This window comes from Aedes albopictus, chromosome 2, assembly GCF_035046485.1.
Source record: "Aedes albopictus strain Foshan chromosome 2, AalbF5, whole genome shotgun sequence".
NCBI classification, from domain to species: Eukaryota; Metazoa; Arthropoda; class Insecta; order Diptera; family Culicidae; genus Aedes; species Aedes albopictus.
Genome location: NC_085137.1, coordinates 307,338,122 through 307,362,152, shown reverse-complemented (window position 1 = coordinate 307,362,152; position 24,031 = coordinate 307,338,122). Strand labels below are relative to the sequence as shown.

At 43.2% G+C, this 24,031-nt stretch overlaps 67 non-coding genes across 67 annotated transcripts; all 67 read right to left on the bottom strand.

The window, feature by feature from the left end:
• Positions 1 to 152: 152 nt before the first annotated feature.
• Positions 153 to 271, bottom strand: LOC115270540 (5S ribosomal RNA). The gene has a single exon (XR_003899300.1). It is a non-coding gene; the product is annotated as a 5S ribosomal RNA (ribosomal RNA).
• A 195-nt stretch (positions 272 to 466) lies between these two features.
• On the bottom strand, positions 467 to 585 carry LOC115270822 (5S ribosomal RNA). Its single transcript, XR_009998463.1, has one exon. It is a non-coding gene; the product is annotated as a 5S ribosomal RNA (ribosomal RNA).
• Positions 586 to 784: 199 nt separating this feature from the next.
• On the bottom strand, positions 785 to 903 carry LOC115270805 (5S ribosomal RNA). The gene has a single exon (XR_003899564.2). It is a non-coding gene; the product is annotated as a 5S ribosomal RNA (ribosomal RNA).
• A 199-nt stretch (positions 904 to 1,102) lies between these two features.
• Positions 1,103 to 1,221, bottom strand: LOC134289275 (5S ribosomal RNA). The gene has a single exon (XR_009998438.1). It is a non-coding gene; the product is annotated as a 5S ribosomal RNA (ribosomal RNA).
• A 199-nt stretch (positions 1,222 to 1,420) lies between these two features.
• On the bottom strand, positions 1,421 to 1,539 carry LOC134289274 (5S ribosomal RNA). Its single transcript, XR_009998437.1, has one exon. It is a non-coding gene; the product is annotated as a 5S ribosomal RNA (ribosomal RNA).
• A 335-nt stretch (positions 1,540 to 1,874) lies between these two features.
• On the bottom strand, positions 1,875 to 1,993 carry LOC134289272 (5S ribosomal RNA). Its single transcript, XR_009998436.1, has one exon. It is a non-coding gene; the product is annotated as a 5S ribosomal RNA (ribosomal RNA).
• A 200-nt stretch (positions 1,994 to 2,193) lies between these two features.
• Positions 2,194 to 2,312, bottom strand: LOC134289271 (5S ribosomal RNA). The gene has a single exon (XR_009998435.1). It is a non-coding gene; the product is annotated as a 5S ribosomal RNA (ribosomal RNA).
• Positions 2,313 to 2,647: 335 nt separating this feature from the next.
• LOC134289306 (5S ribosomal RNA) lies at positions 2,648 to 2,766 on the bottom strand. Its single transcript, XR_009998466.1, has one exon. It is a non-coding gene; the product is annotated as a 5S ribosomal RNA (ribosomal RNA).
• A 335-nt stretch (positions 2,767 to 3,101) lies between these two features.
• On the bottom strand, positions 3,102 to 3,220 carry LOC134289269 (5S ribosomal RNA). Its single transcript, XR_009998433.1, has one exon. It is a non-coding gene; the product is annotated as a 5S ribosomal RNA (ribosomal RNA).
• Positions 3,221 to 3,419: 199 nt separating this feature from the next.
• On the bottom strand, positions 3,420 to 3,538 carry LOC134289268 (5S ribosomal RNA). Its single transcript, XR_009998432.1, has one exon. It is a non-coding gene; the product is annotated as a 5S ribosomal RNA (ribosomal RNA).
• Positions 3,539 to 3,736: 198 nt separating this feature from the next.
• Positions 3,737 to 3,855, bottom strand: LOC134289267 (5S ribosomal RNA). Its single transcript, XR_009998431.1, has one exon. It is a non-coding gene; the product is annotated as a 5S ribosomal RNA (ribosomal RNA).
• A 333-nt stretch (positions 3,856 to 4,188) lies between these two features.
• Positions 4,189 to 4,307, bottom strand: LOC134289266 (5S ribosomal RNA). Its single transcript, XR_009998430.1, has one exon. It is a non-coding gene; the product is annotated as a 5S ribosomal RNA (ribosomal RNA).
• Positions 4,308 to 4,506: 199 nt separating this feature from the next.
• Positions 4,507 to 4,625, bottom strand: LOC134289265 (5S ribosomal RNA). The gene has a single exon (XR_009998429.1). It is a non-coding gene; the product is annotated as a 5S ribosomal RNA (ribosomal RNA).
• Positions 4,626 to 4,815: 190 nt separating this feature from the next.
• On the bottom strand, positions 4,816 to 4,934 carry LOC134289302 (5S ribosomal RNA). Its single transcript, XR_009998462.1, has one exon. It is a non-coding gene; the product is annotated as a 5S ribosomal RNA (ribosomal RNA).
• A 199-nt stretch (positions 4,935 to 5,133) lies between these two features.
• Positions 5,134 to 5,252, bottom strand: LOC134289264 (5S ribosomal RNA). Its single transcript, XR_009998428.1, has one exon. It is a non-coding gene; the product is annotated as a 5S ribosomal RNA (ribosomal RNA).
• A 199-nt stretch (positions 5,253 to 5,451) lies between these two features.
• LOC134289263 (5S ribosomal RNA) lies at positions 5,452 to 5,570 on the bottom strand. The gene has a single exon (XR_009998427.1). It is a non-coding gene; the product is annotated as a 5S ribosomal RNA (ribosomal RNA).
• Positions 5,571 to 5,906: 336 nt separating this feature from the next.
• Positions 5,907 to 6,025, bottom strand: LOC134289262 (5S ribosomal RNA). The gene has a single exon (XR_009998426.1). It is a non-coding gene; the product is annotated as a 5S ribosomal RNA (ribosomal RNA).
• Positions 6,026 to 6,230: 205 nt separating this feature from the next.
• On the bottom strand, positions 6,231 to 6,349 carry LOC134289261 (5S ribosomal RNA). Its single transcript, XR_009998425.1, has one exon. It is a non-coding gene; the product is annotated as a 5S ribosomal RNA (ribosomal RNA).
• A 199-nt stretch (positions 6,350 to 6,548) lies between these two features.
• On the bottom strand, positions 6,549 to 6,667 carry LOC134289260 (5S ribosomal RNA). Its single transcript, XR_009998424.1, has one exon. It is a non-coding gene; the product is annotated as a 5S ribosomal RNA (ribosomal RNA).
• A 190-nt stretch (positions 6,668 to 6,857) lies between these two features.
• LOC134289301 (5S ribosomal RNA) lies at positions 6,858 to 6,976 on the bottom strand. Its single transcript, XR_009998461.1, has one exon. It is a non-coding gene; the product is annotated as a 5S ribosomal RNA (ribosomal RNA).
• Positions 6,977 to 7,175: 199 nt separating this feature from the next.
• Positions 7,176 to 7,294, bottom strand: LOC134289258 (5S ribosomal RNA). The gene has a single exon (XR_009998422.1). It is a non-coding gene; the product is annotated as a 5S ribosomal RNA (ribosomal RNA).
• Positions 7,295 to 7,493: 199 nt separating this feature from the next.
• Positions 7,494 to 7,612, bottom strand: LOC134289256 (5S ribosomal RNA). Its single transcript, XR_009998421.1, has one exon. It is a non-coding gene; the product is annotated as a 5S ribosomal RNA (ribosomal RNA).
• A 195-nt stretch (positions 7,613 to 7,807) lies between these two features.
• LOC134289255 (5S ribosomal RNA) lies at positions 7,808 to 7,926 on the bottom strand. Its single transcript, XR_009998420.1, has one exon. It is a non-coding gene; the product is annotated as a 5S ribosomal RNA (ribosomal RNA).
• Positions 7,927 to 8,125: 199 nt separating this feature from the next.
• On the bottom strand, positions 8,126 to 8,244 carry LOC134289254 (5S ribosomal RNA). Its single transcript, XR_009998419.1, has one exon. It is a non-coding gene; the product is annotated as a 5S ribosomal RNA (ribosomal RNA).
• Positions 8,245 to 8,444: 200 nt separating this feature from the next.
• On the bottom strand, positions 8,445 to 8,563 carry LOC134289286 (5S ribosomal RNA). Its single transcript, XR_009998447.1, has one exon. It is a non-coding gene; the product is annotated as a 5S ribosomal RNA (ribosomal RNA).
• Positions 8,564 to 8,762: 199 nt separating this feature from the next.
• LOC134289253 (5S ribosomal RNA) lies at positions 8,763 to 8,881 on the bottom strand. The gene has a single exon (XR_009998418.1). It is a non-coding gene; the product is annotated as a 5S ribosomal RNA (ribosomal RNA).
• A 198-nt stretch (positions 8,882 to 9,079) lies between these two features.
• LOC134289252 (5S ribosomal RNA) lies at positions 9,080 to 9,198 on the bottom strand. Its single transcript, XR_009998417.1, has one exon. It is a non-coding gene; the product is annotated as a 5S ribosomal RNA (ribosomal RNA).
• Positions 9,199 to 9,398: 200 nt separating this feature from the next.
• LOC134289251 (5S ribosomal RNA) lies at positions 9,399 to 9,517 on the bottom strand. Its single transcript, XR_009998416.1, has one exon. It is a non-coding gene; the product is annotated as a 5S ribosomal RNA (ribosomal RNA).
• Positions 9,518 to 9,853: 336 nt separating this feature from the next.
• On the bottom strand, positions 9,854 to 9,972 carry LOC134289250 (5S ribosomal RNA). The gene has a single exon (XR_009998415.1). It is a non-coding gene; the product is annotated as a 5S ribosomal RNA (ribosomal RNA).
• Positions 9,973 to 10,309: 337 nt separating this feature from the next.
• On the bottom strand, positions 10,310 to 10,428 carry LOC134289249 (5S ribosomal RNA). The gene has a single exon (XR_009998414.1). It is a non-coding gene; the product is annotated as a 5S ribosomal RNA (ribosomal RNA).
• Positions 10,429 to 10,765: 337 nt separating this feature from the next.
• Positions 10,766 to 10,884, bottom strand: LOC134289248 (5S ribosomal RNA). The gene has a single exon (XR_009998413.1). It is a non-coding gene; the product is annotated as a 5S ribosomal RNA (ribosomal RNA).
• A 334-nt stretch (positions 10,885 to 11,218) lies between these two features.
• LOC134289246 (5S ribosomal RNA) lies at positions 11,219 to 11,337 on the bottom strand. Its single transcript, XR_009998411.1, has one exon. It is a non-coding gene; the product is annotated as a 5S ribosomal RNA (ribosomal RNA).
• A 199-nt stretch (positions 11,338 to 11,536) lies between these two features.
• Positions 11,537 to 11,655, bottom strand: LOC134289245 (5S ribosomal RNA). The gene has a single exon (XR_009998410.1). It is a non-coding gene; the product is annotated as a 5S ribosomal RNA (ribosomal RNA).
• Positions 11,656 to 11,845: 190 nt separating this feature from the next.
• LOC134289299 (5S ribosomal RNA) lies at positions 11,846 to 11,964 on the bottom strand. Its single transcript, XR_009998459.1, has one exon. It is a non-coding gene; the product is annotated as a 5S ribosomal RNA (ribosomal RNA).
• Positions 11,965 to 12,939: 975 nt separating this feature from the next.
• On the bottom strand, positions 12,940 to 13,058 carry LOC134289244 (5S ribosomal RNA). Its single transcript, XR_009998409.1, has one exon. It is a non-coding gene; the product is annotated as a 5S ribosomal RNA (ribosomal RNA).
• Positions 13,059 to 13,248: 190 nt separating this feature from the next.
• LOC134289298 (5S ribosomal RNA) lies at positions 13,249 to 13,367 on the bottom strand. The gene has a single exon (XR_009998458.1). It is a non-coding gene; the product is annotated as a 5S ribosomal RNA (ribosomal RNA).
• A 199-nt stretch (positions 13,368 to 13,566) lies between these two features.
• On the bottom strand, positions 13,567 to 13,685 carry LOC134289243 (5S ribosomal RNA). Its single transcript, XR_009998408.1, has one exon. It is a non-coding gene; the product is annotated as a 5S ribosomal RNA (ribosomal RNA).
• Positions 13,686 to 13,880: 195 nt separating this feature from the next.
• LOC134289297 (5S ribosomal RNA) lies at positions 13,881 to 13,999 on the bottom strand. Its single transcript, XR_009998457.1, has one exon. It is a non-coding gene; the product is annotated as a 5S ribosomal RNA (ribosomal RNA).
• A 199-nt stretch (positions 14,000 to 14,198) lies between these two features.
• On the bottom strand, positions 14,199 to 14,317 carry LOC134289242 (5S ribosomal RNA). The gene has a single exon (XR_009998407.1). It is a non-coding gene; the product is annotated as a 5S ribosomal RNA (ribosomal RNA).
• Positions 14,318 to 14,516: 199 nt separating this feature from the next.
• Positions 14,517 to 14,635, bottom strand: LOC134289240 (5S ribosomal RNA). Its single transcript, XR_009998406.1, has one exon. It is a non-coding gene; the product is annotated as a 5S ribosomal RNA (ribosomal RNA).
• A 199-nt stretch (positions 14,636 to 14,834) lies between these two features.
• LOC134289239 (5S ribosomal RNA) lies at positions 14,835 to 14,953 on the bottom strand. Its single transcript, XR_009998405.1, has one exon. It is a non-coding gene; the product is annotated as a 5S ribosomal RNA (ribosomal RNA).
• Positions 14,954 to 15,288: 335 nt separating this feature from the next.
• Positions 15,289 to 15,407, bottom strand: LOC134289238 (5S ribosomal RNA). The gene has a single exon (XR_009998404.1). It is a non-coding gene; the product is annotated as a 5S ribosomal RNA (ribosomal RNA).
• A 200-nt stretch (positions 15,408 to 15,607) lies between these two features.
• Positions 15,608 to 15,726, bottom strand: LOC134289237 (5S ribosomal RNA). The gene has a single exon (XR_009998403.1). It is a non-coding gene; the product is annotated as a 5S ribosomal RNA (ribosomal RNA).
• A 335-nt stretch (positions 15,727 to 16,061) lies between these two features.
• LOC134289236 (5S ribosomal RNA) lies at positions 16,062 to 16,180 on the bottom strand. The gene has a single exon (XR_009998402.1). It is a non-coding gene; the product is annotated as a 5S ribosomal RNA (ribosomal RNA).
• Positions 16,181 to 16,515: 335 nt separating this feature from the next.
• LOC134289234 (5S ribosomal RNA) lies at positions 16,516 to 16,634 on the bottom strand. The gene has a single exon (XR_009998400.1). It is a non-coding gene; the product is annotated as a 5S ribosomal RNA (ribosomal RNA).
• A 199-nt stretch (positions 16,635 to 16,833) lies between these two features.
• LOC134289233 (5S ribosomal RNA) lies at positions 16,834 to 16,952 on the bottom strand. The gene has a single exon (XR_009998399.1). It is a non-coding gene; the product is annotated as a 5S ribosomal RNA (ribosomal RNA).
• Positions 16,953 to 17,150: 198 nt separating this feature from the next.
• Positions 17,151 to 17,269, bottom strand: LOC134289232 (5S ribosomal RNA). The gene has a single exon (XR_009998398.1). It is a non-coding gene; the product is annotated as a 5S ribosomal RNA (ribosomal RNA).
• A 336-nt stretch (positions 17,270 to 17,605) lies between these two features.
• Positions 17,606 to 17,724, bottom strand: LOC134289231 (5S ribosomal RNA). Its single transcript, XR_009998397.1, has one exon. It is a non-coding gene; the product is annotated as a 5S ribosomal RNA (ribosomal RNA).
• Positions 17,725 to 17,923: 199 nt separating this feature from the next.
• On the bottom strand, positions 17,924 to 18,042 carry LOC134289230 (5S ribosomal RNA). Its single transcript, XR_009998396.1, has one exon. It is a non-coding gene; the product is annotated as a 5S ribosomal RNA (ribosomal RNA).
• A 190-nt stretch (positions 18,043 to 18,232) lies between these two features.
• On the bottom strand, positions 18,233 to 18,351 carry LOC134289296 (5S ribosomal RNA). The gene has a single exon (XR_009998456.1). It is a non-coding gene; the product is annotated as a 5S ribosomal RNA (ribosomal RNA).
• A 208-nt stretch (positions 18,352 to 18,559) lies between these two features.
• LOC134289229 (5S ribosomal RNA) lies at positions 18,560 to 18,678 on the bottom strand. Its single transcript, XR_009998395.1, has one exon. It is a non-coding gene; the product is annotated as a 5S ribosomal RNA (ribosomal RNA).
• A 199-nt stretch (positions 18,679 to 18,877) lies between these two features.
• LOC134289228 (5S ribosomal RNA) lies at positions 18,878 to 18,996 on the bottom strand. Its single transcript, XR_009998394.1, has one exon. It is a non-coding gene; the product is annotated as a 5S ribosomal RNA (ribosomal RNA).
• Positions 18,997 to 19,186: 190 nt separating this feature from the next.
• Positions 19,187 to 19,305, bottom strand: LOC134289294 (5S ribosomal RNA). The gene has a single exon (XR_009998455.1). It is a non-coding gene; the product is annotated as a 5S ribosomal RNA (ribosomal RNA).
• Positions 19,306 to 19,504: 199 nt separating this feature from the next.
• LOC134289227 (5S ribosomal RNA) lies at positions 19,505 to 19,623 on the bottom strand. Its single transcript, XR_009998393.1, has one exon. It is a non-coding gene; the product is annotated as a 5S ribosomal RNA (ribosomal RNA).
• A 199-nt stretch (positions 19,624 to 19,822) lies between these two features.
• Positions 19,823 to 19,941, bottom strand: LOC134289226 (5S ribosomal RNA). Its single transcript, XR_009998392.1, has one exon. It is a non-coding gene; the product is annotated as a 5S ribosomal RNA (ribosomal RNA).
• A 336-nt stretch (positions 19,942 to 20,277) lies between these two features.
• LOC134289225 (5S ribosomal RNA) lies at positions 20,278 to 20,396 on the bottom strand. Its single transcript, XR_009998391.1, has one exon. It is a non-coding gene; the product is annotated as a 5S ribosomal RNA (ribosomal RNA).
• Positions 20,397 to 20,601: 205 nt separating this feature from the next.
• LOC134289223 (5S ribosomal RNA) lies at positions 20,602 to 20,720 on the bottom strand. Its single transcript, XR_009998389.1, has one exon. It is a non-coding gene; the product is annotated as a 5S ribosomal RNA (ribosomal RNA).
• Positions 20,721 to 20,919: 199 nt separating this feature from the next.
• On the bottom strand, positions 20,920 to 21,038 carry LOC134289222 (5S ribosomal RNA). Its single transcript, XR_009998388.1, has one exon. It is a non-coding gene; the product is annotated as a 5S ribosomal RNA (ribosomal RNA).
• Positions 21,039 to 21,228: 190 nt separating this feature from the next.
• LOC134289292 (5S ribosomal RNA) lies at positions 21,229 to 21,347 on the bottom strand. The gene has a single exon (XR_009998453.1). It is a non-coding gene; the product is annotated as a 5S ribosomal RNA (ribosomal RNA).
• A 199-nt stretch (positions 21,348 to 21,546) lies between these two features.
• Positions 21,547 to 21,665, bottom strand: LOC134289221 (5S ribosomal RNA). Its single transcript, XR_009998387.1, has one exon. It is a non-coding gene; the product is annotated as a 5S ribosomal RNA (ribosomal RNA).
• Positions 21,666 to 21,864: 199 nt separating this feature from the next.
• LOC134289220 (5S ribosomal RNA) lies at positions 21,865 to 21,983 on the bottom strand. Its single transcript, XR_009998386.1, has one exon. It is a non-coding gene; the product is annotated as a 5S ribosomal RNA (ribosomal RNA).
• Positions 21,984 to 22,178: 195 nt separating this feature from the next.
• On the bottom strand, positions 22,179 to 22,297 carry LOC134289219 (5S ribosomal RNA). Its single transcript, XR_009998385.1, has one exon. It is a non-coding gene; the product is annotated as a 5S ribosomal RNA (ribosomal RNA).
• A 199-nt stretch (positions 22,298 to 22,496) lies between these two features.
• On the bottom strand, positions 22,497 to 22,615 carry LOC134289218 (5S ribosomal RNA). Its single transcript, XR_009998384.1, has one exon. It is a non-coding gene; the product is annotated as a 5S ribosomal RNA (ribosomal RNA).
• A 200-nt stretch (positions 22,616 to 22,815) lies between these two features.
• LOC134289285 (5S ribosomal RNA) lies at positions 22,816 to 22,934 on the bottom strand. The gene has a single exon (XR_009998446.1). It is a non-coding gene; the product is annotated as a 5S ribosomal RNA (ribosomal RNA).
• Positions 22,935 to 23,133: 199 nt separating this feature from the next.
• On the bottom strand, positions 23,134 to 23,252 carry LOC134289217 (5S ribosomal RNA). The gene has a single exon (XR_009998383.1). It is a non-coding gene; the product is annotated as a 5S ribosomal RNA (ribosomal RNA).
• A 198-nt stretch (positions 23,253 to 23,450) lies between these two features.
• On the bottom strand, positions 23,451 to 23,569 carry LOC134289216 (5S ribosomal RNA). The gene has a single exon (XR_009998382.1). It is a non-coding gene; the product is annotated as a 5S ribosomal RNA (ribosomal RNA).
• Positions 23,570 to 23,769: 200 nt separating this feature from the next.
• Positions 23,770 to 23,888, bottom strand: LOC134289215 (5S ribosomal RNA). The gene has a single exon (XR_009998381.1). It is a non-coding gene; the product is annotated as a 5S ribosomal RNA (ribosomal RNA).
• Between the last annotated feature and the right edge of the window lie 143 nt (positions 23,889 to 24,031).

Here is a 24,031-nt window from a genome sequence, read left to right as displayed (position 1 = left end):
ATGGACGAAATGCAATTACGATGATTCCATGTTTGAAGGGCAAAAAACGTCATTTAGAGGCATTTTTCGAAGAAAGAGCACATGTGATGATTGATTCAAAATGCCGTTCTGGGTTCGAATCCAGCTCCGGCGCAATAAAAAAAATGCAAAAAGGCCAACGACACGCGACGTTCCCAAGCGGTCACCCATCTAAGTACTAATCGCGCCCGATGTTGCTTAACTTCAGTGATCGGACGAGAACTGGTGTTTTCAACATGGTATGATCGTTGACAATGTCGGGTGAGAAGAGGATTTTGTTCCGACTAGAGGCCAAAATGGACGAAATGCAATTACGATGATTGAATGTTTGAAGGGCAAAAAACGTCATTTAGAGGCATTTTTCAAAGAAAGAGCACATGTGATGATTGATTCAAAATGCCGTCCTGGGTTCGAATCCAGCTCCGGCGCAATAAAAAAAATGCAAAAAGGCCAACGACACGCGACGTTCCCAAGCGGTCACCCATCTAAGTACTAATCGCGTCCGATGTTGCTTAACTTCAGTGATCGGACGAGAACTGGTGTTTTCAACATGGTATGATCGTTGACAATGTCGGGTGGGTTAGAAGAGGATTTTATTCCGACTAGAGGCCAAAATGCACTAAATGCAATTACGATGATTGAATGTTTGAAGGGCAAAAAACGTCATTTAGAGGCATTTTTCAAAGAAAGAGCACATGTGATGATTGATTCAAAATGCCGTCCTGGGTTCGAATCCAGCTCCGGCGCAATAAAAAAAATGCAAAAAGGCCAACGACACGCGACGTTCCCAAGCGGTCACCCATCTAAGTACTAATCGCGCCCGATGTTGCTTAACTTCAGTGATCGGACGAGAACTGGTGTTTTCAACATGGTATGATCGTTGACAATGTCGGGTGGGTCAGAAGAGGATTTTGTTCCGACTAGAGGCAGAAATGGACGAAATGCAATTACGATGATTCCATGTTTGAAGGGCAAAAAACGTCATTTAGAGGCATTTTTCGAAGAAAGAGCACATGTGATGATTGATTCAAAATGCCGTTCTGGGTTCGAATCCAGCTCCGGCGCAATAAAAAAAATGCAAAAAGGCCAACGACACGCGACGTTCCCAAGCGGTCACCCATCTAAGTACTAATCGCGCCCGATGTTGCTTAACTTCAGTGATCGGACGAGAACTGGTGTTTTCAACATGGTATGATCGTTGACAATGTCGGGTGGGTTAGAAGAGGATTTTATTCCGACTAGAGGCCAAAATGCACTAAATGCAATTACGATGATTGAATGTTTGAAGGGCAAAAAACGTCATTTAGAGGCATTTTTCGAAGAAAGAGCACATGTAATGATTGATTCAAAATGCCGTCCTGGGTTCGAATCCAGCTCCGGCGCAATAAAAAAAATGCAAAAAGGCCAACGACACGCGACGTTCCCAAGCGGTCACCCATCTAAGTACTAATCGCGCCCGATGTTGCTTAACTTCAGTGATCGGACGAGAACTGGTGTTTTCAACATGGTATGATCGTTGACAATGTCGGGTGGGTTAGAAGAGGATTTTATTCCGACTAGAGGCCAAAATGGACGAAATGCAATTACGATGATTGAATGTTTGAAGGGCAAAAAACGTCATTTAGAGGCATTTTTCGAAGAAAGAGCACATGTAATGATTGATTCAAAATGCCGTCCTGGGTTCGAATCCAGCTCCGGCCAAAATGGACGAAATGCAATTACGATGATTGAATGTTTGAAGGGCAAAAAACGTCATTTAGAGGCATTTTTCGAAAAAAAAAACACATGTGATGATTGATTCAAAATGCCGTCCTGGGTTCGAATCCAGCTCCGGCGCAATAAAAAAAAATGCAAAAGGCCAACGACACGCGACGTTCCCAAGCGGTCACCCATCTAAGTACTAATCGCGCCCGATGTTGCTTAACTTCAGTGATCGGACGAGAACTGGTGTTTTCAACATGGTATGATCGTTGACAATGTCGGGTGGGTTAGAAGAGGATTTTATTCCGACTAGAGGCCAAAATGCACTAAATGCAATTACGATGATTGAATGTTTGAAGGGCAAAAAACGTCATTTAGAGGCATTTTTCAAAGAAAGAGCACATGTAATGATTGATTCAAAATGCCGTCCTGGGTTCGAATCCAGCTCCGGCGCAATAAAAAAAAATGCAAAAAGGCCAACGACACGCGACGTTCCCAAGCGGTCACCCATCTAAGTACTAATCGCGCCCGATGTTGCTTAACTTCAGTGATCGGACGAGAACTGGTGTTTTCAACATGGTATGATCGTTGACAATGTCGGGTGGGTTAGAAGAGGATTTTATTCCGACTAGAGGCCAAAATGGACGAAATGCAATTACGATGATTGAATGTTTGAAGGGCAAAAAACGTCATTTAGAGGCATTTTTCGAAGAAAGAGCACATGTAATGATTGATTCAAAATGCCGTCCTGGGTTCGAATCCAGCTCCGGCCAAAATGGACGAAATGCAATTACGATGATTGAATGTTTGAAGGGCAAAAAACGTCATTTAGAGGCATTTTTCGAAAAAAAAAACACATGTGATGATTGATTCAAAATGCCGTCCTGGGTTCGAATCCAGCTACGGCGCAATAAAAAAAAATGCAAAAGGCCAACGACACGCGACGTTCCCAAGCGGTCACCCATCTAAGTACTCATCGCGCCCGATGTTGCTTAACTTCAGTGATCGGACGAGAACTGGTGTTTTCAACATGGTATGATCGTTGACAATATCGGGTGGGTTAGAAGAGGATTTTATTCCGACTAGAGGCCAAAATGGATGAAATGCAATTACGATGATTGAATGTTTGAAGGGCAAAAAACGTCATTTAGAGGCATTTTTCGAAGAAAGAGCACATGTAATGATTGATTCAAAATGCCGTCCTGGGTTCGAATCCAGCTCCGGCCAAAATGGACGAAATGCAATTACGATGATTGAATGTTTGAAGGGCAAAAAACGTCATTTAGAGGCATTTTTCGAAAAAAAAAACACATGTGATGATTGATTCAAAATGCCGTCCTGGGTTCGAATCCAGCTCCGGCGCAATAAAAAAAATGCAAAAAGGCCAACGACACGCGACGTTCCCAAGCGGTCACCCATCTAAGTACTAATCGCGCCCGATGTTGCTTAACTTCAGTGATCGGACGAGAACTGGTGTTTTCAACATGGTATGATCGTTGACAATGTCGGGTGGGTTAGAAGAGGATTTTATTCCGACTAGAGGCCAAAATGGACGAAATGCAATTACGATGATTGAATGTTTGAAGGGCAAAAAACGTCATTTAGAGGCATTTTTCGAAGAAAGAGCACATGTAATGATTGATTCAAAATGCCGTCCTGGGTTCGAATCCAGCTCCGGCGCAATAAAAAAAATGCAAAAAGGCCAACGACACGCGACGTTCCCAAGCGGTCACCCATCTAAGTACTAATCGCGCCCGATGTTGCTTAACTTCAGTGATCGGACGAGAACTGGTGTTTTCAACATGGTATGATCGTTGACAATGTCGGGTGGGTTAGAAGAGGATTTTATTCCGACTAGAGGCCAAAATGGACGAAATGCAATTACGATGATTGAATGTTTGAAGGGCAAAAAACGTCATTTAGAGGCATTTTTCGAAGAAAGAGCACATGTGATGATTGATTCAAAATGCCGTCCTGAGTTCGAATCCAGCTCTGGCGCAATAAAAAAATGCAAAAAGGCCAACGACACGCGACGTTCCCAAGCGGTCACCCATCTAAGTACTAATCGCGCCCGATGTTGCTTAACTTCAGTGATCGGACGAGAACTGGTGTTTTCAACATGGTATGATCGTTGACAATATCGGGTGGGTTAGAAGAGGATTTTATTCCGACTAGAGGCCAAAATGGATGAAATGCAATTACGATGATTGAATGTTTGAAGGGCAAAAAACGTCATTTAGAGGCATTTTTCGAAGAAAGAGCACATGTAATGATTGATTCAAAATGCCGTCCTGGGTTCGAATCCAGCTCCGGCCAAAATGGACGAAATGCAATTACGATGATTGAATGTTTGAAGGGCAAAAAACGTCATTTAGAGGCATTTTTCGAAGAAAGAGCACATGTGATGATTGATTCAAAATGCCGTCCTGAGTTCGAATCCAGCTCTGGCGCAATAAAAAAATGCAAAAAGGCCAACGACACGCGACGTTCCCAAGCGGTCACCCATCTAAGTACTAATCGCGCCCGATGTTGCTTAACTTCAGTGATCGGACGAGAACTGGTGTTTTCAACATGGTATGATCGTTGACAATGTCGGGTGGGTTAGAAGAGGATTTTATTCCGACTAGAGGCCAAAATGCACTAAATGCAATTACGATGATTGAATGTTTGAAGGGCAAAAAACGTCATTTAGAGGCATTTTTCAAAGAAAGAGCACATGTAATGATTGATTCAAAATGCCGTCCTGGGTTCGAATCCAGCTCCGGCGCAATAAAAAAAATGCAAAAAGGCCAACGACACGCGACGTTCCCAAGCGGTCACCCATCTAAGTACTAATCGCGCCCGATGTTGCTTAACTTCAGTGATCGGACGAGAACTGGTGTTTTCAACATGGTATGATCGTTGACAATGTCGGGTGGGTTAGAAGAGGATTTTATTCCGACTAGAGGCCAAAATGCACTAACGATGATTGAATGTTTGAAGAGCAAAAAACGTCATTTAGAGACATTTTTCGAAGAAAGAGCACATGTAATGATTGATTCATAATGCCGTCCTGGGTTCGAATCCAGCCCCGGCGCAATAAAAAAAATGCAAAAAGGCCAACGACACGCGACGTTCCCAAGCGGTCACCCATCTAAGTACTAATCGCGTCCGATGTTGCTTAACTTCAGTGATCGGACGAGAACTGGTGTTTTCAACATGGTATGATCGTTGACAATGTCGGGTGGGTTAGAAGAGGATTTTATTCCGACTAGAGGCCAAAATGCACTAAATGCAATTACGATGATTGAATGTTTGAAGGGCAAAAAACGTCATTTAGAGGCATTTTTCAAAGAAAGAGCACATGTGATGATTGATTCAAAATGCCGTCCTGGGTTCGAATCCAGCTCCGGCGCAATAAAAAAAATGCAAAAAGGCCAACGACACGCGACGTTCCCAAGCGGTCACCCATCTAAGTACTAATCGCGCCCGATGTTGCTTAACTTCAGTGATCGGACGAGAACTGGTGTTTTCAACATGGTATGATCGTTGACAATGTCGGGTGGGTTAGAAGAGGATTTTATTCCGACTAGAGGCCAAAATGCACTAAATGCAATTACGATGATTGAATGTTTGAAGGGCAAAAAACGTCATTTAGAGGCATTTTTCAAAGAAAGAGCACATGTAATGATTGATTCAAAATGCCGTCCTGGGTTCGAATCCAGCTCCGGCGCAATAAAAAAAATGCAAAAAGGCCAACGACACGCGACGTTCCCAAGCGGTCACCCATCTAAGTACTAATCGCGCCCGATGTTGCTTAACTTCAGTGATCGGACGAGAACTGGTGTTTTCAACATGGTATGATCGTTGACAATGTCGGGTGGGTTAGAAGAGGATTTTATTCCGACTAGAGGCCAAAATGGACGAAATGCAATTACGATGATTGAATGTTTGAAGGGCAAAAAACGTCATTTAGAGGCATTTTTCGAAGAAAGAGCACATGTAATGATTGATTCAAAATGCCGTCCTGGGTTCGAATCCAGCTCCGGCCAAAATGGACGAAATGCAATTACGATGATTGAATGTTTGAAGGGCAAAAAACGTCATTTAGAGGCATTTTTCGAAAAAAAAAACACATGTGATGATTGATTCAAAATGCCGTCCTGGGTTCGAATCCAGCTCCGGCGCAATAAAAAAAAATGCAAAAAGGCCAACGACACGCGACGTTCCCAAGCGGTCACCCATCTAAGTACTAATCGCGCCCGATGTTGCTTAACTTCAGTGATCGGACGAGAACTGGTGTTTTCAACATGGTATGATCGTTGACAATGTCGGGTGGGTTAGAAGAGGATTTTATTCCGACTAGAGGCCAAAATGGACGAAATGCAATTACGATGATTGAATGTTTGAAGGGCAAAAACGTCATTTAGAGGCATTTTTCGAAGAAAGAGCACATGTAATGATTGATTCAAAATGCCGTCCTGAGTTCGAATCCAGCCCCGGCGCAATATAAAAAAAAAAAGATGCAAAAAGGCCAACGACACGCGACGTTCCCAAGCGGTCACCCATCTAAGTACTAATCGCGCCCGATGTTGCTTAACTTCAGTGATCGGACGAGAACTGGTGTTTTCAACATGGTATGATCGTTGACAATGTCGGGTGGGTTAGAAGAGGATTTTATTCCGACTAGAGGCCAAAATGCACTAAATGCAATTACGATGATTGAATGTTTGAAGGGCAAAAAACGTCATTTAGAGGCATTTTTCAAAGAAAGAGCACATGTAATGATTGATTCAAAATGCCGTCCTGGGTTCGAATCCAGCTCCGGCGCAATAAAAAAAATGCAAAAAGGCCAACGACACGCGACGTTCCCAAGCGGTCACCCATCTAAGTACTAATCGCGCCCGATGTTGCTTAACTTCAGTGATCGGACGAGAACTGGTGTTTTCAACATGGTATGATCGTTGACAATGTCGGGTGGGTTAGAAGAGGATTTTATTCCGACTAGAGGCCAAAATGCACTAACGATGATTGAATGTTTGAAGAGCAAAAAACGTCATTTAGAGGCATTTTTCGAAGAAAGAGCACATGTAATGATTGATTCAAAATGCCGTCCTGGGTTCGAATCCAGCCCCGGCGCAATAAAAAAAATGCAAAAAGGCCAACGACACGCGACGTTCCCAAGCGGTCACCCATCTAAGTACTAATCGCGTCCGATGTTGCTTAACTTCAGTGATCGGACGAGAACTGGTGTTTTCAACATGGTATGATCGTTGACAATGTCGGGTGGGTTAGAAGAGGATTTTATTCCGACTAGAGGCCAAAATGCACTAAATGCAATTACGATGATTGAATGTTTGAAGGGCAAAAAACGTCATTTAGAGGCATTTTTCAAAGAAAGAGCACATGTGATGATTGATTCAAAATGCCGTCCTGGGTTCGAATCCAGCTCCGGCGCAATAAAAAAAATGCAAAAAGGCCAACGACACGCGACGTTCCCAAGCGGTCACCCATCTAAGTACTAATCGCGCCCGATGTTGCTTAACTTCAGTGATCGGACGAGAACTGGTGTTTTCAACATGGTATGATCGTTGACAATGTCGGGTGGGTCAGAAGAGGATTTTGTTCCGACTAGAGGCAGAAATGGACGAAATGCAATTACGATGATTCCATGTTTGAAGGGCAAAAAACGTCATTTAGAGGCATTTTTCGAAGAAAGAGCACATGTGATGATTGATTCAAAATGCCGTTCTGGGTTCGAATCCAGCTCCGGCGCAATAAAAAAAATGCAAAAAGGCCAACGACACGCGACGTTCCCAAGCGGTCACCCATCTAAGTACTAATCGCGCCCGATGTTGCTTAACTTCAGTGATCGGACGAGAACTGGTGTTTTCAACATGGTATGATCGTTGACAATGTCGGGTGAGAAGAGGATTTTGTTCCGACTAGAGGCCAAAATGGACGAAATGCAATTACGATGATTGAATGTTTGAAGGGCAAAAAACGTCATTTAGAGGCATTTTTCGAAGGTAGAGCACATGTGATGATTGATTCAAAATGCCGTTCTGGGTTCGAATCCAGCTCCGGCGCAATAAAAAAAATGCAAAAAGGCCAACGACACGCGACGTTCCCAAGCGGTCACCCATCTAAGTACTAATCGCGCCCGATGTTGCTTAACTTCAGTGATCGGACGAGAACTGGTGTTTTCAACATGGTATGATCGTTGACAATGTCGGGTGGGTTAGAAGAGGATTTTATTCCGACTAGAGGCCAAAATGCACTAAATGCAATTACGATGATTGAATGTTTGAAGGGCAAAAAACGTCATTTAGAGGCATTTTTCGAAGAAAGAGCACATGTAATGATTGATTCAAAATGCCGTCCTGGGTTCGAATCCAGCTCCGGCGCAATAAAAAAAATGCAAAAAGGCCAACGACACGCGACGTTCCCAAGCGGTCACCCATCTAAGTACTAATCGCGCCCGATGTTGCTTAACTTCAGTGATCGGACGAGAACTGGTGTTTTCAACATGGTATGATCGTTGACAATGTCGGGTGGGTTAGAAGAGGATTTTATTCCGACTAGAGGCCAAAATGCACTAAATGCAATTACGATGATTGAATGTTTGAAGGGCAAAAAACGTCATTTAGAGGCATTTTTCAAAGAAAGAGCACATGTAATGATTGATTCAAAATGCCGTCCTGGGTTCGAATCCAGCTCCGGCGCAATAAAAAAAAATGCAAAAAGGCCAACGACACGCGACGTTCCCAAGCGGTCACCCATCTAAGTACTAATCGCGCCCGATGTTGCTTAACTTCAGTGATCGGACGAGAACTGGTGTTTTCAACAAGGTATGATCGTTGACAAAGTCGGGAGGGTCAGAAGAGGATTTTGTTCCGACTAGAGGCCAAAATGGGCAATATGTAATTACGATGATTGAATGTTTGAAGGGCAAAAAACGTCATTTAGAGGCATTTTTCGAAAAAAGACCATATGTGATGATTGATTCAAAATGCCGTCCTGGGTTCGAATCCAGCTCCGGCGCAATAAAAAAAATGCAAAAAGGCCAACGACACGCGACGTTCCCAAGCGGTCACCCATCTAAGTACTAATCGCGCCCGATGTTGCTTAACTTCAGTGATCGGACGAGAACTGGTGTTTTCAACATGGTATGATCGTTGACAATGTCGGGTGGGTTAGAAGAGGATTTTGTTCCGACTAGGGGCCAAAATGGGCAATATGTAATTACGATGATTGAATGTGAAGGGCAAAAAACGTCATTTAGAGGCATTTTTCGAAGAAAGAGCACATGTGATGATTGATTCAAAATGCCGTCTTGGGTTCGAATCCAGCTCCGGCGCAATAAAAAAAAATGCAAAAAGGCCAACGACACGCGACGTTCCCAAGCGGTCACCCATCTAAGTACTAATCGCGCCCGATGTTGCTTAACTTCAGTGATCGGACGAGAACTGGTGTTTTCAACATGGTATGATCGTTGACAATGCCAGGCGAGTTAGAAGAGGATTTTATTCCGACTAGAAGCCAAAATGGGCAATATGTAATTACGATGATTGAATGTTTGAAGGGCAAAAAACGTCATTTAGAGGCATTTTTCGAAGAAAGAACACATGTTATGATTGATTCAAAATGCCGTCCAGGGTTCGAATTCAGCTCCGGCGCAATAAAAAAAAATGCAAAAAGGCCAACGACACGCGACGTTCCCAAGCGGTCACCCATCTAAGTACTAATCGCGCCCGATGTTGCTTAACTTCAGTGATCGGACGAGAACTGGTGTTTTCAACATGGTATGATCGTTGACAATATCGGGTGGGTTAGAAGAGGATTTTATTCCGACTAGAGGCCAAAATGGATGAAATGCAATTACGATGATTGAATGTTTGAAGGGCAAAAAACGTCATTTAGAGGCATTTTTCGAAGAAAGAGCACATGTAATGATTGATTCAAAATGCCGTCCTGGGTTCGAATCCAGCTCCGGCCAAAATGGACGAAATGCAATTACGATGATTGAATGTTTGAAGGGCAAAAAACGTCATTTAGAGGCATTTTTCGAAAAAAAAAACACATGTGATGATTGATTCAAAATGCCGTCCTGGGTTCGAATCCAGCTCCGGCGCAATAAAAAAAAATGCAAAAAGGCCAACGACACGCGACGTTCCCAAGCGGTCACCCATCTAAGTACTAATCGCGCCCGATGTTGCTTAACTTCAGTGATCGGACGAGAACTGGTGTTTTCAACATGGTATGATCGTTGACAATATCGGGTGGGTTAGAAGAGGATTTTATTCCGACTAGAGGCCAAAATGGATGAAATGCAATTACGATGATTGAATGTTTGAAGGGCAAAAAACGTCATTTAGAGGCATTTTTCGAAGAAAGAGCACATGTAATGATTGATTCAAAATGCCGTCCTGGGTTCGAATCCAGCTCCGGCCAAAATGGACGAAATGCAATTACGATGATTGAATGTTTGAAGGGCAAAAAACGTCATTTAGAGGCATTTTTCGAAAAAAAAAAACACATGTGATGATTGATTCAAAATGCCGTCCTGGGTTCGAATCCAGCTCCGGCGCAATAAAAAAAAATGCAAAAAGGCCAACGACACGCGACGTTCCCAAGCGGTCACCCATCTAAGTACTAATCGCGCCCGATGTTGCTTAACTTCAGTGATCGGACGAGAACTGGTGTTTTCAACATGGTATGATCGTTGACAATATCGGGTGGGTTAGAAGAGGATTTTATTCCGACTAGAGGCCAAAATGGATGAAATGCAATTACGATGATTGAATGTTTGAAGGGCAAAAAACGTCATTTAGAGGCATTTTTCGAAGAAAGAGCACATGTAATGATTGATTCAAAATGCCGTCCTGGGTTCGAATCCAGCTCCGGCCAAAATGGACGAAATGCAATTACGATGATTGAATGTTTGAAGGGCAAAAAACGTCATTTAGAGGCATTTTTCGAAAAAAAAAAACACATGTGATGATTGATTCAAAATGCCGTCCTGGGTTCGAATCCAGCTCCGGCGCAATAAAAAAAAATGCAAAAAGGCCAACGACACGCGACGTTCCCAAGCGGTCACCCATCTAAGTACTAATCGCGCCCGATGTTGCTTAACTTCAGTGATCGGACGAGAACTGGTGTTTTCAACATGGTATGATCGTTGACAATATCGGGTGGGTTAGAAGAGGATTTTATTCCGACTAGAGGCCAAAATGGATGAAATGCAATTACGATGATTGAATGTTTGAAGGGCAAAAAACGTCATTTAGAGGCATTTTTCGAAGAAAGAGCACATGTAATGATTGATTCAAAATGCCGTCCTGGGTTCGAATCCAGCTCCGGCCAAAATGGACGAAATGCAATTACGATGATTGAATGTTTGAAGGGCAAAAAACGTCATTTAGAGGCATTTTTCGAAGAAAGAGCACATGTAATGATTGATTCAAAATGCCGTCCTGGGTTCGAATCCAGCTCCGGCGCAATAAAAAAAATGCAAAAAGGCCAACGACACGCGACGTTCCCAAGCGGTCACCCATCTAAGTACTAATCGCGCCCGATGTTGCTTAACTTCAGTGATCGGACGAGAACTGGTGTTTTCAACATGGTATGATCGTTGACAATGTCGGGTGGGTTAGAAGAGGATTTTATTCCGACTAGAGGCCAAAATGGACGAAATGCAATTACGATGATTGAATGTTTGAAGGGCAAAAAACGTCATTTAGAGGCATTTTTCGAAGAAAGAGCACATGTAATGATTGATTCAAAATGCCGTCCTGGGTTCGAATCCAGCTCCGGCGCAATAAAAAAAATGCAAAAAGGCCAACGACACGCGACGTTCCCAAGCGGTCACCCATCTAAGTACTAATCGCGCCCGATGTTGCTTAACTTCAGTGATCGGACGAGAACTGGTGTTTTCAACATGGTATGATCGTTGACAATGTCGGGTGGGTTAGAAGAGGATTTTATTCCGACTAGAGGCCAAAATGCACTAACGATGATTGAATGTTTGAAGAGCAAAAAACGTCATTTAGAGGCATTTTTCGAAGAAAGAGCACATGTAATGATTGATTCAAAATGCCGTCCTGGGTTCGAATCCAGCCCCGGCGCAATAAAAAAAATGCAAAAAGGCCAACGACACGCGACGTTCCCAAGCGGTCACCCATCTAAGTACTAATCGCGTCCGATGTTGCTTAACTTCAGTGATCGGACGAGAACTGGTGTTTTCAACATGGTATGATCGTTGACAATGTCGGGTGGGTTAGAAGAGGATTTTGTTCCGACTAGAGGCCAAAATGGACGAAATGCAATTACGATGATTGAATGTTTGAAGGGCAAAAACGTCATTTAGAGGCATTTTTCGAAGAAAGAGCACATGTAATGATTGATTCAAAATGCCGTCCTGAGTTCGAATCCAGCCCCGGCGCAATAAAAAAAAAAAAAAAAGATGCAAAAAGGCCAACGACACGCGACGTTCCCAAGCGGTCACCCATCTAAGTACACACTTAGAAATTCTGAAATTTCCACGAAACGGAATCTCCAAAAAACGTAAATGTTTTCAAGACTGAATCACAAATTGGACTCAATTTCACACGCATCATGTAAGTGCTGGTTGGTTAGCAAATCCGTTTCACCAGAAACGTAGAATCAGTATCACGTTCATCAACCACTTTCCAACTCGGTGAAATAGCCGAGAGGTAAGAGATGTGGCTCACGATCAGCAGATCCGGAGTTCGAATCCCATGTATGACAATATTTTACTTTTCTATGTTTTATCTGTCAAATCGGTTCTAGCGATTGCTAGACGCCAAGAAAAAATAAGTTTTATTTTGGAGTGTCTTGAAAGACGTAAATTTACATGTTATAACCTCTAAATTTGTGTTTTTGAAGATGCTCGTATATGTCAGTTTCAGGGCACTTAAAATTACATGATATTTTCTAGGTGTGTACTAATCGCGCCCGATGTTGCTTAACTTCAGTGATCGGACGAGAACTGGTGTTTTCAACATGGTATGATCGTTGACAATGTCGGGTGGGTTAGAAGAGGATTTTATTCCGACTAGAGGCCAAAATGCACTAAATGCAATTACGATGATTGAATGTTTGAAGGGCAAAAAACGTCATTTAGAGGCATTTTTCAAAGAAAGAGCACATGTAATGATTGATTCAAAATGCCGTCCTGGGTTCGAATCCAGCTCCGGCGCAATAAAAAAAATGCAAAAAGGCCAACGACACGCGACGTTCCCAAGCGGTCACCCATCTAAGTACTAATCGCGCCCGATGTTGCTTAACTTCAGTGATCGGACGAGAACTGGTGTTTTCAACATGGTATGATCGTTGACAATGTCGGGTGGGTTAGAAGAGGATTTTATTCCGACTAGAGGCCAAAATGCACTAACGATGATTGAATGTTTGAAGAGCAAAAAACGTCATTTAGAGACATTTTTCGAAGAAAGAGCACATGTAATGATTGATTCAAAATGCCGTCCTGGGTTCGAATCCAGCCCCGGCGCAATAAAAAAAATGCAAAAAGGCCAACGACACGCGACGTTCCCAAGCGGTCACCCATCTAAGTACTAATCGCGTCCGATGTTGCTTAACTTCAGTGATCGGACGAGAACTGGTGTTTTCAACATGGTATGATCGTTGACAATGTCGGGTGGGTTAGAAGAGGATTTTATTCCGACTAGAGGCCAAAATGCACTAAATGCAATTACGATGATTGAATGTTTGAAGGGCAAAAAACGTCATTTAGAGGCATTTTTCGAAGAAAGAGCACATGTAATGATTGATTCAAAATGCCGTCCTGGGTTCGAATCCAGCTCCGGCGCAATAAAAAAAATGCAAAAAGGCCAACGACACGCGACGTTCCCAAGCGGTCACCCATCTAAGTACTAATCGCGCCCGATGTTGCTTAACTTCAGTGATCGGACGAGAACTGGTGTTTTCAACATGGTATGATCGTTGACAATGTCGGGTGAGAAGAGGATTTTGTTCCGACTAGAGGCCAAAATGGACGAAATGCAATTACGATGATTGAATGTTTGAAGGGCAAAAAACGTCATTTAGAGGCATTTTTCAAAGAAAGAGCACATGTGATGATTGATTCAAAATGCCGTCCTGGGTTCGAATCCAGCTCCGGCGCAATAAAAAAAATGCAAAAAGGCCAACGACACGCGACGTTCCCAAGCGGTCACCCATCTAAGTACTAATCGCGTCCGATGTTGCTTAACTTCAGTGATCGGACGAGAACTGGTGTTTTCAACATGGTATGATCGTTGACAATGTCGGGTGGGTTAGAAGAGGATTTTATTCCGACTAGAGGCCAAAATGCACTAAATGCAATTACGATGATTGAATGTTTGAAGGGCAAAAAACGTCATTTAGAGGCATTTTTCAAAGAAAGAGCACATGTGATGATTGATTCAAAATGCCGTCCTGGGTTCGAATCCAGCTCCGGCGCAATAAAAAAAATGCAAAAAGGCCAACGACACGCGACGTTCCCAAGCGGTCACCCATCTAAGTACTAATCGCGCCCGATGTTGCTTAACTTCAGTGATCGGACGAGAACTGGTGTTTTCAACATGGTATGATCGTTGACAATGTCGGGTGGGTCAGAAGAGGATTTTGTTCCGACTAGAGGCAGAAATGGACGAAATGCAATTACGATGATTCCATGTTTGAAGGGCAAAAAACGTCATTTAGAGGCATTTTTCGAAGAAAGAGCACATGTGATGATTGATTCAAAATGCCGTTCTGGGTTCGAATCCAGCTCCGGCGCAATAAAAAAAATGCAAAAAGGCCAACGACACGCGACGTTCCCAAGCGGTCACCCATCTAAGTACTAATCGCGCCCGATGTTGCTTAACTTCAGTGATCGGACGAGAACTGGTGTTTTCAACATGGTATGATCGTTGACAATGTCGGGTGGGTTAGAAGAGGATTTTATTCCGACTAGAGGCCAAAATGCACTAAATGCAATTACGATGATTGAATGTTTGAAGGGCAAAAAACGTCATTTAGAGGCATTTTTCGAAGAAAGAGCACATGTAATGATTGATTCAAAATGCCGTCCTGGGTTCGAATCCAGCTCCGGCGCAATAAAAAAAATGCAAAAAGGCCAACGACACGCGACGTTCCCAAGCGGTCACCCATCTAAGTACTAATCGCGCCCGATGTTGCTTAACTTCAGTGATCGGACGAGAACTGGTGTTTTCAACATGGTATGATCGTTGACAATGTCGGGTGGGTTAGAAGAGGATTTTATTCCGACTAGAGGCCAAAATGGACGAAATGCAATTACGATGATTGAATGTTTGAAGGGCAAAAAACGTCATTTAGAGGCATTTTTCGAAGAAAGAGCACATGTAATGATTGATTCAAAATGCCGTCCTGGGTTCGAATCCAGCTCCGGCCAAAATGGACGAAATGCAATTACGATGATTGAATGTTTGAAGGGCAAAAAACGTCATTTAGAGGCATTTTTCGAAAAAAAAAACACATGTGATGATTGATTCAAAATGCCGTCCTGGGTTCGAATCCAGCTCCGGCGCAATAAAAAAAAATGCAAAAGGCCAACGACACGCGACGTTCCCAAGCGGTCACCCATCTAAGTACTAATCGCGCCCGATGTTGCTTAACTTCAGTGATCGGACGAGAACTGGTGTTTTCAACATGGTATGATCGTTGACAATGTCGGGTGGGTTAGAAGAGGATTTTATTCCGACTAGAGGCCAAAATGCACTAAATGCAATTACGATGATTGAATGTTTGAAGGGCAAAAAACGTCATTTAGAGGCATTTTTCAAAGAAAGAGCACATGTAATGATTGATTCAAAATGCCGTCCTGGGTTCGAATCCAGCTCCGGCGCAATAAAAAAAAATGCAAAAAGGCCAACGACACGCGACGTTCCCAAGCGGTCACCCATCTAAGTACTAATCGCGCCCGATGTTGCTTAACTTCAGTGATCGGACGAGAACTGGTGTTTTCAACATGGTATGATCGTTGACAATGTCGGGTGGGTTAGAAGAGGATTTTATTCCGACTAGAGGCCAAAATGGACGAAATGCAATTACGATGATTGAATGTTTGAAGGGCAAAAAACGTCATTTAGAGGCATTTTTCGAAGAAAGAGCACATGTAATGATTGATTCAAAATGCCGTCCTGGGTTCGAATCCAGCTCCGGCCAAAATGGACGAAATGCAATTACGATGATTGAATGTTTGAAGGGCAAAAAACGTCATTTAGAGGCATTTTTCGAAAAAAAAAACACATGTGATGATTGATTCAAAATGCCGTCCTGGGTTCGAATCCAGCTACGGCGCAATAAAAAAAAATGCAAAAGGCCAACGACACGCGACGTTCCCAAGCGGTCACCCATCTAAGTACTAATCGCGCCCGATGTTGCTTAACTTCAGTGATCGGACGAGAACTGGTGTTTTCAACATGGTATGATCGTTGACAATATCGGGTGGGTTAGAAGAGGATTTTATTCCGACTAGAGGCCAAAATGGATGAAATGCAATTACGATGATTGAATGTTTGAAGGGCAAAAAACGTCATTTAGAGGCATTTTTCGAAGAAAGAGCACATGTAATGATTGATTCAAAATGCCGTCCTGGGTTCGAATCCAGCTCCGGCCAAAATGGACGAAATGCAATTACGATGATTGAATGTTTGAAGGGCAAAAAACGTCATTTAGAGGCATTTTTCGAAAAAAAAAACACATGTGATGATTGATTCAAAATGCCGTCCTGGGTTCGAATCCAGCTCCGGCGCAATAAAAAAAATGCAAAAAGGCCAACGACACGCGACGTTCCCAAGCGGTCACCCATCTAAGTACTAATCGCGCCCGATGTTGCTTAACTTCAGTGATCGGACGAGAACTGGTGTTTTCAACATGGTATGATCGTTGACAATGTCGGGTGGGTTAGAAGAGGATTTTATTCCGACTAGAGGCCAAAATGGACGAAATGCAATTACGATGATTGAATGTTTGAAGGGCAAAAAACGTCATTTAGAGGCATTTTTCGAAGAAAGAGCACATGTAATGATTGATTCAAAATGCCGTCCTGGGTTCGAATCCAGCTCCGGCGCAATAAAAAAAATGCAAAAAGGCCAACGACACGCGACGTTCCCAAGCGGTCACCCATCTAAGTACTAATCGCGCCCGATGTTGCTTAACTTCAGTGATCGGACGAGAACTGGTGTTTTCAACATGGTATGATCGTTGACAATGTCGGGTGGGTTAGAAGAGGATTTTATTCCGACTAGAGGCCAAAATGGACGAAATGCAATTACGATGATTGAATGTTTGAAGGGCAAAAAACGTCATTTAGAGGCATTTTTCGAAGAAAGAGCACATGTGATGATTGATTCAAAATGCCGTCCTGAGTTCGAATCCAGCTCTGGCGCAATAAAAAAATGCAAAAAGGCCAACGACACGCGACGTTCCCAAGCGGTCACCCATCTAAGTACTAATCGCGCCCGATGTTGCTTAACTTCAGTGATCGGACGAGAACTGGTGTTTTCAACATGGTATGATCGTTGACAATATCGGGTGGGTTAGAAGAGGATTTTATTCCGACTAGAGGCCAAAATGGATGAAATGCAATTACGATGATTGAATGTTTGAAGGGCAAAAAACGTCATTTAGAGGCATTTTTCGAAGAAAGAGCACATGTAATGATTGATTCAAAATGCCGTCCTGGGTTCGAATCCAGCTCCGGCCAAAATGGACGAAATGCAATTACGATGATTGAATGTTTGAAGGGCAAAAAACGTCATTTAGAGGCATTTTTCGAAAAAAAAAACACATGTGATGATTGATTCAAAATGCCGTCCTGGGTTCGAATCCAGCTCCGGCGCAATAAAAAAAAATGCAAAAAGGCCAACGACACGCGACGTTCCCAAGCGGTCACCCATCTAAGTACTAATCGCGCCCGATGTTGCTTAACTTCAGTGATCGGACGAGAACTGGTGTTTTCAACATGGTATGATCGTTGACAATGTCGGGTGGGTTAGAAGAGGATTTTATTCCGACTAGAGGCCAAAATGGACGAAATGCAATTACGATGATTGAATGTTTGAAGGGCAAAAAACGTCATTTAGAGGCATTTTTCGAAGAAAGAGCACATGTAATGATTGATTCAAAATGCCGTCCTGGGTTCGAATCCAGCTCCGGCGCAATAAAAAAAATGCAAAAAGGCCAACGACACGCGACGTTCCCAAGCGGTCACCCATCTAAGTACTAATCGCGCCCGATGTTGCTTAACTTCAGTGATCGGACGAGAACTGGTGTTTTCAACATGGTATGATCGTTGACAATGTCGGGTGGGTTAGAAGAGGATTTTATTCCGACTAGAGGCCAAAATGCACTAACGATGATTGAATGTTTGAAGAGCAAAAAACGTCATTTAGAGGCATTTTTCGAAGAAAGAGCACATGTAATGATTGATTCAAAATGCCGTCCTGGGTTCGAATCCAGCCCCGGCGCAATAAAAAAAATGCAAAAAGGCCAACGACACGCGACGTTCCCAAGCGGTCACCCATCTAAGTACTAATCGCGTCCGATGTTGCTTAACTTCAGTGATCGGACGAGAACTGGTGTTTTCAACATGGTATGATCGTTGACAATGTCGGGTGGGTTAGAAGAGGATTTTGTTCCGACTAGAGGCCAAAATGGACGAAATGCAATTACGATGATTGAATGTTTGAAGGGCAAAAACGTCATTTAGAGGCATTTTTCGAAGAAAGAGCACATGTAATGATTGATTCAAAATGCCGTCCTGAGTTCGAATCCAGCCCCGGCGCAATAAAAAAAAAAAAAAAAGATGCAAAAAGGCCAACGACACGCGACGTTCCCAAGCGGTCACCCATCTAAGTACTAATCGCGCCCGATGTTGCTTAACTTCAGTGATCGGACGAGAACTGGTGTTTTCAACATGGTATGATCGTTGACAATGTCGGGTGGGTTAGAAGAGGATTTTATTCCGACTAGAGGCCAAAATGCACTAAATGCAATTACGATGATTGAATGTTTGAAGGGCAAAAAACGTCATTTAGAGGCATTTTTCAAAGAAAGAGCACATGTAATGATTGATTCAAAATGCCGTCCTGGGTTCGAATCCAGCTCCGGCGCAATAAAAAAAATGCAAAAAGGCCAACGACACGCGACGTTCCCAAGCGGTCACCCATCTAAGTACTAATCGCGCCCGATGTTGCTTAACTTCAGTGATCGGACGAGAACTGGTGTTTTCAACATGGTATGATCGTTGACAATGTCGGGTGGGTTAGAAGAGGATTTTATTCCGACTAGAGGCCAAAATGCACTAACGATGATTGAATGTTTGAAGAGCAAAAAACGTCATTTAGAGACATTTTTCGAAGAAAGAGCACATGTAATGATTGATTCATAATGCCGTCCTGGGTTCGAATCCAGCCCCGGCGCAATAAAAAAAATGCAAAAAGGCCAACGACACGCGACGTTCCCAAGCGGTCACCCATCTAAGTACTAATCGCGTCCGATGTTGCTTAACTTCAGTGATCGGACGAGAACTGGTGTTTTCAACATGGTATGATCGTTGACAATGTCGGGTGGGTTAGAAGAGGATTTTATTCCGACTAGAGGCCAAAATGCACTAAATGCAATTACGATGATTGAATGTTTGAAGGGCAAAAAACGTCATTTAGAGGCATTTTTCAAAGAAAGAGCACATGTGATGATTGATTCAAAATGCCGTCCTGGGTTCGAATCCAGCTCCGGCGCAATAAAAAAAATGCAAAAAGGCCAACGACACGCGACGTTCCCAAGCGGTCACCCATCTAAGTACTAATCGCGCCCGATGTTGCTTAACTTCAGTGATCGGACGAGAACTGGTGTTTTCAACATGGTATGATCGTTGACAATGTCGGGTGGGTTAGAAGAGGATTTTATTCCGACTAGAGGCCAAAATGCACTAAATGCAATTACGATGATTGAATGTTTGAAGGGCAAAAAACGTCATTTAGAGGCATTTTTCAAAGAAAGAGCACATGTAATGATTGATTCAAAATGCCGTCCTGGGTTCGAATCCAGCTCCGGCGCAATAAAAAAAATGCAAAAAGGCCAACGACACGCGACGTTCCCAAGCGGTCACCCATCTAAGTACTAATCGCGCCCGATGTTGCTTAACTTCAGTGATCGGACGAGAACTGGTGTTTTCAACATGGTATGATCGTTGACAATGTCGGGTGGGTTAGAAGAGGATTTTATTCCGACTAGAGGCCAAAATGGACGAAATGCAATTACGATGATTGAATGTTTGAAGGGCAAAAAACGTCATTTAGAGGCATTTTTCGAAGAAAGAGCACATGTAATGATTGATTCAAAATGCCGTCCTGGGTTCGAATCCAGCTCCGGCCAAAATGGACGAAATGCAATTACGATGATTGAATGTTTGAAGGGCAAAAAACGTCATTTAGAGGCATTTTTCGAAAAAAAAAACACATGTGATGATTGATTCAAAATGCCGTCCTGGGTTCGAATCCAGCTCCGGCGCAATAAAAAAAAATGCAAAAAGGCCAACGACACGCGACGTTCCCAAGCGGTCACCCATCTAAGTACTAATCGCGCCCGATGTTGCTTAACTTCAGTGATCGGACGAGAACTGGTGTTTTCAACATGGTATGATCGTTGACAATGTCGGGTGGGTTAGAAGAGGATTTTATTCCGACTAGAGGCCAAAATGGACGAAATGCAATTACGATGATTGAATGTTTGAAGGGCAAAAACGTCATTTAGAGGCATTTTTCGAAGAAAGAGCACATGTAATGATTGATTCAAAATGCCGTCCTGAGTTCGAATCCAGCCCCGGCGCAATAAAAAAAAAAAAAGATGCAAAAAGGCCAACGACACGCGACGTTCCCAAGCGGTCACCCATCTAAGTACTAATCGCGCCCGATGTTGCTTAACTTCAGTGATCGGACGAGAACTGGTGTTTTCAACATGGTATGATCGTTGACAATGTCGGGTGGGTTAGAAGAGGATTTTATTCCGACTAGAGGCCAAAATGCACTAAATGCAATTACGATGATTGAATGTTTGAAGGGCAAAAAACGTCATTTAGAGGCATTTTTCAAAGAAAGAGCACATGTAATGATTGATTCAAAATGCCGTCCTGGGTTCGAATCCAGCTCCGGCGCAATAAAAAAAATGCAAAAAGGCCAACGACACGCGACGTTCCCAAGCGGTCACCCATCTAAGTACTAATCGCGCCCGATGTTGCTTAACTTCAGTGATCGGACGAGAACTGGTGTTTTCAACATGGTATGATCGTTGACAATGTCGGGTGGGTTAGAAGAGGATTTTATTCCGACTAGAGGCCAAAATGCACTAACGATGATTGAATGTTTGAAGAGCAAAAAACGTCATTTAGAGGCATTTTTCGAAGAAAGAGCACATGTAATGATTGATTCAAAATGCCGTCCTGGGTTCGAATCCAGCCCCGGCGCAATAAAAAAAATGCAAAAAGGCCAACGACACGCGACGTTCCCAAGCGGTCACCCATCTAAGTACTAATCGCGTCCGATGTTGCTTAACTTCAGTGATCGGACGAGAACTGGTGTTTTCAACATGGTATGATCGTTGACAATGTCGGGTGGGTTAGAAGAGGATTTTATTCCGACTAGAGGCCAAAATGCACTAAATGCAATTACGATGATTGAATGTTTGAAGGGCAAAAAACGTCATTTAGAGGCATTTTTCAAAGAAAGAGCACATGTGATGATTGATTCAAAATGCCGTCCTGGGTTCGAATCCAGCTCCGGCGCAATAAAAAAAATGCAAAAAGGCCAACGACACGCGACGTTCCCAAGCGGTCACCCATCTAAGTACTAATCGCGCCCGATGTTGCTTAACTTCAGTGATCGGACGAGAACTGGTGTTTTCAACATGGTATGATCGTTGACAATGTCGGGTGGGTCAGAAGAGGATTTTGTTCCGACTAGAGGCAGAAATGGACGAAATGCAATTACGATGATTCCATGTTTGAAGGGCAAAAAACGTCATTTAGAGGCATTTTTCGAAGAAAGAGCACATGTGATGATTGATTCAAAATGCCGTTCTGGGTTCGAATCCAGCTCCGGCGCAATAAAAAAAATGCAAAAAGGCCAACGACACGCGACGTTCCCAAGCGGTCACCCATCTAAGTACTAATCGCGCCCGATGTTGCTTAACTTCAGTGATCGGACGAGAACTGGTGTTTTCAACATGGTATGATCGTTGACAATGTCGGGTGAGAAGAGGATTTTGTTCCGACTAGAGGCCAAAATGGACGAAATGCAATTACGATGATTGAATGTTTGAAGGGCAAAAAACGTCATTTAGAGGCATTTTTCGAAGGTAGAGCACATGTGATGATTGATTCAAAATGCCGTTCTGGGTTCGAATCCAGCTCCGGCGCAATAAAAAAAATGCAAAAAGGCCAACGACACGCGACGTTCCCAAGCGGTCACCCATCTAAGTACTAATCGCGCCCGATGTTGCTTAACTTCAGTGATCGGACGAGAACTGGTGTTTTCAACATGGTATGATCGTTGACAATGTCGGGTGGGTTAGAAGAGGATTTTATTCCGACTAGAGGCCAAAATGCACTAAATGCAATTACGATGATTGAATGTTTGAAGGGCAAAAAACGTCATTTAGAGGCATTTTTCGAAGAAAGAGCACATGTAATGATTGATTCAAAATGCCGTCCTGGGTTCGAATCCAGCTCCGGCGCAATAAAAAAAATGCAAAAAGGCCAACGACACGCGACGTTCCCAAGCGGTCACCCATCTAAGTACTAATCGCGCCCGATGTTGCTTAACTTCAGTGATCGGACGAGAACTGGTGTTTTCAACATGGTATGATCGTTGACAATGTCGGGTGGGTTAGAAGAGGATTTTATTCCGACTAGAGGCCAAAATGCACTAAATGCAATTACGATGATTGAATGTTTGAAGGGCAAAAAACGTCATTTAGAGGCATTTTTCAAAGAAAGAGCACATGTAATGATTGATTCAAAATGCCGTCCTGGGTTCGAATCCAGCTCCGGCGCAATAAAAAAAAATGCAAAAAGGCCAACGACACGCGACGTTCCCAAGCGGTCACCCATCTAAGTACTAATCGCGCCCGATGTTGCTTAACTTCAGTGATCGGACGAGAACTGGTGTTTTCAACAAGGTATGATCGTTGACAAAGTCGGGAGGGTCAGAAGAGGATTTTGTTCCGACTAGAGGCCAAAATGGGCAATATGTAATTACGATGATTGAATGTTTGAAGGGCAAAAAACGTCATTTAGAGGCATTTTTCGAAAAAAGACCATATGTGATGATTGATTCAAAATGCCGTCCTGGGTTCGAATCCAGCTCCGGCGCAATAAAAAAAATGCAAAAAGGCCAACGACACGCGACGTTCCCAAGCGGTCACCCATCTAAGTACTAATCGCGCCCGATGTTGCTTAACTTCAGTGATCGGACGAGAACTGGTGTTTTCAACATGGTATGATCGTTGACAATGTCGGGTGGGTTAGAAGAGGATTTTGTTCCGACTAGGGGCCAAAATGGGCAATATGTAATTACGATGATTGAATGTGAAGGGCAAAAAACGTCATTTAGAGGCATTTTTCGAAGAAAGAGCACATGTGATGATTGATTCAAAATGCCGTCTTGGGTTCGAATCCAGCTCCGGCGCAATAAAAAAAAATGCAAAAAGGCCAACGACACGCGACGTTCCCAAGCGGTCACCCATCTAAGTACTAATCGCGCCCGATGTTGCTTAACTTCAGTGATCGGACGAGAACTGGTGTTTTCAACATGGTATGATCGTTGACAATGCCAGGCGAGTTAGAAGAGGATTTTATTCCGACTAGAAGCCAAAATGGGCAATATGTAATTACGATGATTGAATGTTTGAAGGGCAAAAAACGTCATTTAGAGGCATTTTTCGAAGAAAGAACACATGTTATGATTGATTCAAAATGCCGTCCAGGGTTCGAATTCAGCTCCGGCGCAATAAAAAAAAATGCAAAAAGGCCAACGACACGCGACGTTCCCAAGCGGTCACCCATCTAAGTACTAATCGCGCCCGATGTTGCTTAACTTCAGTGATCGGACGAGAACTGGTGTTTTCAACATGGTATGATCGTTGACAATATCGGGTGGGTTAGAAGAGGATTTTATTCCGACTAGAGGCCAAAATGGATGAAATGCAATTACGATGATTGAATGTTTGAAGGGCAAAAAACGTCATTTAGAGGCATTTTTCGAAGAAAGAGCACATGTAATGATTGATT